This window comes from Melospiza melodia, chromosome 24 (assembly GCF_035770615.1).
Source record: "Melospiza melodia melodia isolate bMelMel2 chromosome 24, bMelMel2.pri, whole genome shotgun sequence".
In the NCBI taxonomy this organism is placed as follows: Eukaryota; Metazoa; Chordata; class Aves; order Passeriformes; family Passerellidae; genus Melospiza; species Melospiza melodia.
Genome location: NC_086217.1, coordinates 2263732 through 2269674, shown reverse-complemented (window position 1 = coordinate 2269674; position 5943 = coordinate 2263732). Strand labels below are relative to the sequence as shown.

The following is a 5943-nucleotide window of genomic DNA, read 5'->3' as shown; positions in this document are numbered from 1 at the left end:
TAACAAGCTGCTCCAAGAGATCTTTGTAGGACAGTGGAAAGTGGAAACCAGGGAGAAGGAATAATTACAGCATTTCCACCTATGGCAGACTGCTTCAGGGCAGGTGTAAATAGATCCATAAATGTTTGTTCACTTAAAAGTTCAGCCCAACTGCTTTCTTAATTTCCAGCAGCAGAATTAATAGATAGGGTTTTTTCCTAAAAAATGAGGGCAAAAATTATCTACTAAATATCACCCTCCCTTCCCACTAGACTGCAAGTAGTATTAAAAAAGTTTCAGAATTTTTACCAAAACCAGATGTTGGGTGTATAAAAGTACAGGCAGTTTTTCAAAGCATTCTATTTGTTTGGAAAGGGAAGGACAATTAGATCCGAAAACTCAATTCAGCTTCAGAACAGAGGAACTTAATGGGGAAAAAAAGAAGGAAATTACATTTCATTCACTTGGTGCGTCCAAAAAGTTCTGGACTGGTGCATGCAAAGAGTAACTCCCTTTGGAGCAGCACCACAAGCTTTGAGAGAGCAGTAGCTAAGGTGTCTGAAAGCATCCTGTTTCTTGTCCTCTGCTCTCTGAAGAGCAGAAGGAGCACAACACAATGCCCAGATGGGGTGGAATAGGGGTCCCCAGATTATGGGGACATTGATCTGTGAGCTGGGCAGTGGGACGCTTGCATCCAGTTTGAGCATCCCAGAAATAACCTACCTGACTCAAAGAAGGATTGGAAACCTCTCCTCAGGGCTCAGCACACCTTGATGCAGGAGGAAGAAGAGCCCAGTGTGGGTGGCCTGGACCTCTCTCTGGGAGCAACACTCCCACAGCTTCATCTGCTTCTGGCTGGAACCTAAAGCCCTGCCAACATCCATTTGTCCCCGCACCAAGTCGTTTAAATAAACTTCCCCAGTGTGGACTCAAATAAATGCAATAAGCATTTGTGTGGCTCCTTGGGAGCTCAGCTAATGGACTGCTTGGAAGGACTTGCTACCTCTGGCTTCCCATACTGAAACCTCACCTTGCACTCTGTAACAGCCCATCAGTGCAATACCCTGCTTCTGCCCATTGTTCAAGCTGCAGGTACCACATTTAACCAAACAATAGCTAAAAACAAAAGACATTTTAAGTGACTTGTGGTGTCTGCTGAGCACCAGCTGCCCTTTTTGTGTTCTACTGTGTCTTCAATCCCGATGCTCCATGCTCAGGTCTCCTGGGCTCCATTCAGCTGCAAAAGCCCAAAGCCACAGTGAGAGGAACAATCTAATCTGCTAGGGAAATAAAAGAGTTGATGACTCATAAAAGCAAAAGGGACAGATATTTGAAAAGGAAAACAGTAGAACAGATTCAGATATAATTGTGAGTCCTATCACAGGAGTGCATGGAGTAGTAGCGAGTTCTGCCACGTTCTTCCACTTGAGCCCTCAGCCAGCTTCAATAGAGCCAGGACTCAAACCTGTGGTTCCAGGTAGCCTTAATAAAGCCTGGATCTGAATTAAACTACTCTTCTGCATGCCTGGGGATATGGTGGCATGTGGCAGCCTTGGCTGATTCAGGCTGCCCTGGAGCATGTGAAGGAACATGTTGGTGAGTGACAGCCCAAAGCAGTGGGACAGACCTGTGTGCAGCCACAGGAGCTGGGGCTCTGCTGGAGTCTGAGATAGCCTGAGGGAGAAGGAGCTGTTCACAGGTTTCCCATGGGGAGCTGATGCCAAAATAAACTCTTTTGAAGCTGTCAACAACAGCACAAGACCCTGGGCAGCACAGGGATGCATGTGTGGCTCTAGGAGAGGAGAATGGGAGGCTGAGCCCACTCACCTGAACACCCACCTTTGCCCCTGGAGGGGCAGCAGATGTTGTCAGTGGCTGCTCTTCAGGGGAAGAAGGACCCCAGACCGGCTCAGACACCTCTGTGATGCAGAGGGGTGGGGTATCCTCTCTGAGACAAATGGGACCCCCTCATAGCCCAGCTGTAGCGCTTGGGGCTGTCTCCTCTGTGCTCCCTTCTCTGTCCCCAAGGCAACATAATGAGGCCATTGGAAATCTGAAGAAGAGAGATTTCCTTTACTCAAGTATTCCTATTCAAAGCTACAGCTATTGACATATTTTTTCTATTCCTATGCTTGGCAGAAGTTGATAGTATTTATTAAGCTGATCTTAGGCACCAGATCTGGATCCTGACTCTTGATACATAGGCAATCATCAGAGCCTGTTGTGTTTGCATGAATGTACTAATCCTGCCTCTGCTTCCTGAATGCATAAAGCAATGTATAGCACCACTCATCTTGAGAGACTTGGAGATGGCTGCAGAGGGCAAGACAATGTTTTTAATATGGAGAACTCCAAGGCAAAGTATTTTGGTACCTCAGGATTATTAACATTTTTGAAAGTCTGAGAAGCCACTAACATTTACAAGACATTACAATCAAGATTCATTCTCCCAGATGGAGAAAGAGCTCCTATTTTTCATATACACTCTAGATATTGATAATTTTCTCATTTTCTGATATGACAGGGCTTGGGGATTTCTTCCCCACTGAGAAAAGATGACTGACAGATGGAGATAAGAATTTCTCATAAAGAGAAGCAATGCATTTTTACACAGCTGAGGCTGGAAGAAAGTAATAATTCTCCTAATACATAGGCACAGCCCTCCAGAATGGCTGATTATTTACTTCAAGAATTAGTCATCGCTGACCAGAATGCCAGGCATGTCTTCCCAAGCCAAGATGTGAGCTGAGATCGGTGCAAACAAACGCTCACCCCTTTGCCCACATGCTAGCCTGGGATACCCTGACCATGGTGGGTCAGACCAGCAGAGATTCACCAACACTGCTGTCATGGTGAGTCTAAGCCAGTGTCACAGAGGTGGCACTTGGCACAGGCTTAGTTCAGTTCTAGGGTCATTCTCAGCAAGCACTGGGGCACTTGGAGAGCCCACACAACTTGGGGCAGGCGTTAGAGCTGCCACTGCAGAACCCATCTGGAATCTGCCTTTAAAAAAAAGACAATAAAAACCACCAAAACCTCCTCAAAACAACAACAATAATAAAAAGAAAAATCAAAACAAACAAACAAACAAAACTCCCACCAAACCTCCCAAAAGAAAGCCAGAGGAACTGCCTCCAACTCTTGGGCCAGGATAAAGCCTTGGAGCAGCAGGAGAGCAGGAGTGCCCGTTCTCAGTGTCAGCACCACTTCTGTCCCCCTACAGCAGCTGAGCAGCTTTGCTTCCTGCAGGGATCCTCTGGAACTCTCTGGTTTTTGCCATGCTAGACCACTTCTTGCAGGGTTGTAGCGGTTGTACTGGTACACACAAGCCAAAATTTACACCCCTTTACCTGCTTTCCTCCCAACCTCCTCTTTCAGCTGTTCTCCCCTCTCACTATCTGCATATTCTATTCTTCACTACTGTTCCTAACAGCTTCTATCTATGCCAAGTCCCATCCTACTCAGCTCTCATTAAACCTCCAACCTTGGGCAGAGCTTTTCTGCATTGGTCTCCCAGACAGCTTTTGTCTCTTTGACTTCTAGGTTCTCTTTGTTTGTGCTTTTCTCTCTGGATCTGGGAATTATTCTGCTTCAGTTGATGCATGGATCCAGGCCCTGATATTTTGTTGAACTCTGTGAGATCTCTTCTGTTTGGTGGGTGCAGAGGTGGCTACAACTGCTTCCAGCATCAGCAGCACCCTTAGTGTTGCAAAGGCCTTGAGAGGCTGATGTGTATTTCAAACAGAAGGAAGCTTATCCTGTGCTAGACATTGGCTTGAGAGAGACATTGTCCCTGGAAGGTAACAGCTCCAGAGAGACATTTTCCATGGCATCCCTGCTCGGGAATAGATCCTGAGTTCATCTAACAGAGGAACTGATTGTACAGGACTGTGCTGCTCACTGGAGGATGGCGCAGCCAGAGCGAGTGGCGCTGGGTCGCCACTGCATGCTTTGTTCTTCTGATGCCTCAGATCAGTATCTCAATACAGAGCTTCGGATCTGAGCAGCCCCTGCCGGTAGCAAGTGCTCCCCCTGCAGCACGACAGGTCTCGAAATATATGTGCCAAGTGGACCTTTTATTTGGAAAACAAATGGTATTGACTATCTATAAACCTCGGCTTAGAGCGAGGCAAAACTAGAAGAAAAAAATGCCACCATGGGTGAGTGAAGGTGCTTAATGAGGAGTAGGGCAGCCCTGAATTATAGGGCAGCAGTGAGCAAGTGACTTAGCCTTTTCTTTTTTGCCTCCTACTGATTTAGTCTGGAAACATTTCAGCAGGCACTTTGTCCTGTTGTATGGTGATAAAAGCCTGGACGCAATAACTGAGATCTGCTGTCTGCCATCACAGCAATACAAATAACAATAAAAGAAACAAAATAGAGGTGAGTCAGGCTGATTTTCACCAGGAAAAACATCAGTAATCTTTATTAGTCACCAGCTCTCGTCCTGGGTAGTCTGCTGGCCACCATTGAGGCTGCAGTTGTAGGAGGGCTGTATTTTGCTCAGGTCCTCCTAAAAAAGGTTCTCCCTGGGGTTTTGGAGAGTTGGTGGTTGCATATCCACATCAACAGGACCATGAGTATAAGCAGCCTTTTTGCAGAGCAAGAGCCTTTTAGCAGCTGAGCCCAGTGGAGACACAAGGCTGAAGAAACAACACAGCATGGAGAGGCCACAGCCCATGGTGGGACAGACAATCCTTGAGGACCAGGTCTTCATCTGGGAGGGAAAAACAGAGGAGGGAGGCTGGAGGTGGGCCACCCTGGCCCTGAGGCTGGCTGAGGTCACCTGTAGGTTCCTGAGCCGTGGCTTTGTCATGCCCCACAGAGCATAATCACAACAGCTCTGATGCATCCTAAACACAGACAAGCGGCCAATTCCAGCTGGAAGTTGATTCGTGCTATTGAGATTTTTATTTATTAATTTGTAGCCCACTTGCTTTCTTTTGGCACCATTTTTCTCTGCAAGTGAAAAATTTCCCCTGAATCACTGCATGTTATTTCCACTTGTCAAGATAAAGGTTAATGAAATACCAGTAACTGCAACACAAATCCAGCTCCATATCCAGGATTTTATATGGCAAGTTGTACTGCACAGTCTGTTCTTAGAAAAGGCTGTGATTAAAAAAACTAAAATTGTCAGAGGTCAAGAAATTCATAGTTAGAGCAGCATAGCCTCTGCGCTTCACTCCTCACATCTCGCCTGAAGGACAAGGAATAAAAAACCTCCTGGAACTGGCACAAGCAAATGTGGGATGAGATTTCCTCAAAAACACACAACATTCTGCGGGACTGTGGTATTTAAACAGCATTTTCATTTGCAAATGTTGCCTGCATCTGGATAGTGGTTACTTGGATATTTATACACTACGTAAATAATATATAAATACATAAATACCATAGAATCATAGAGTATCTTGAGTTGGAAAAGACCATCGAGTCCTATAAATATGTATAAAATTTGGAAGCAACATGATGCTATAATTGACATATATCTGTCTTCAAAGAGATTTGCATCAGAGTCAGAAGAATTTGACATACTTGCTTACATACTTACAGAATTTGACACTCTGTGCCCATGGACTGGGGAGCTGAGACCAATTTTAATGCTGCAAACAACTTTTCAAGACCTACTGGTGCAGCCTCAGTGTTTAACTCGCCCAGTTAAACACTTGAAAACACAGAAGATGCCCCTGTCCAGAGCCGTTGGAGCATGTGAGGTTTCAGGAAGGAAGGGAGGAGCTGCTTTGTTTTCTTCCTAGGAAAGGCCAGCAATGGGATGAGTGTCAGGAACTGCCATTTGGGGTGAGTCAGGAGATTGGCATGGGGTGGTTTGCATTAATACCAGCTTGAACACATGCCAGAGAGGATTTCCAAAATTCACAGCCAGTTATTTCTTTTCACAGAGTTAAGAGATCCTATAGCCTGTTCTTCCACTCTGAGGCATGCGATCAAAAGCCTGTGGAA

The 5943-nt window shown here is 45.7% G+C and overlaps 1 long non-coding RNA gene across 1 annotated transcript; it reads right to left on the bottom strand.

The window, feature by feature from the left end:
* Positions 1–1765: 1765 nt before the first annotated feature.
* On the bottom strand, positions 1766–5601 carry LOC134428712 (uncharacterized). The gene is made up of 3 exons (XR_010030443.1): positions 5534–5601; positions 4416–4696; positions 1766–2032 (listed from the first exon to the last, which is right to left on the bottom strand). It is a non-coding gene; the product is annotated as an uncharacterized LOC134428712 (long non-coding RNA).
* Positions 5602–5943: the final 342 nt, after the last annotated feature.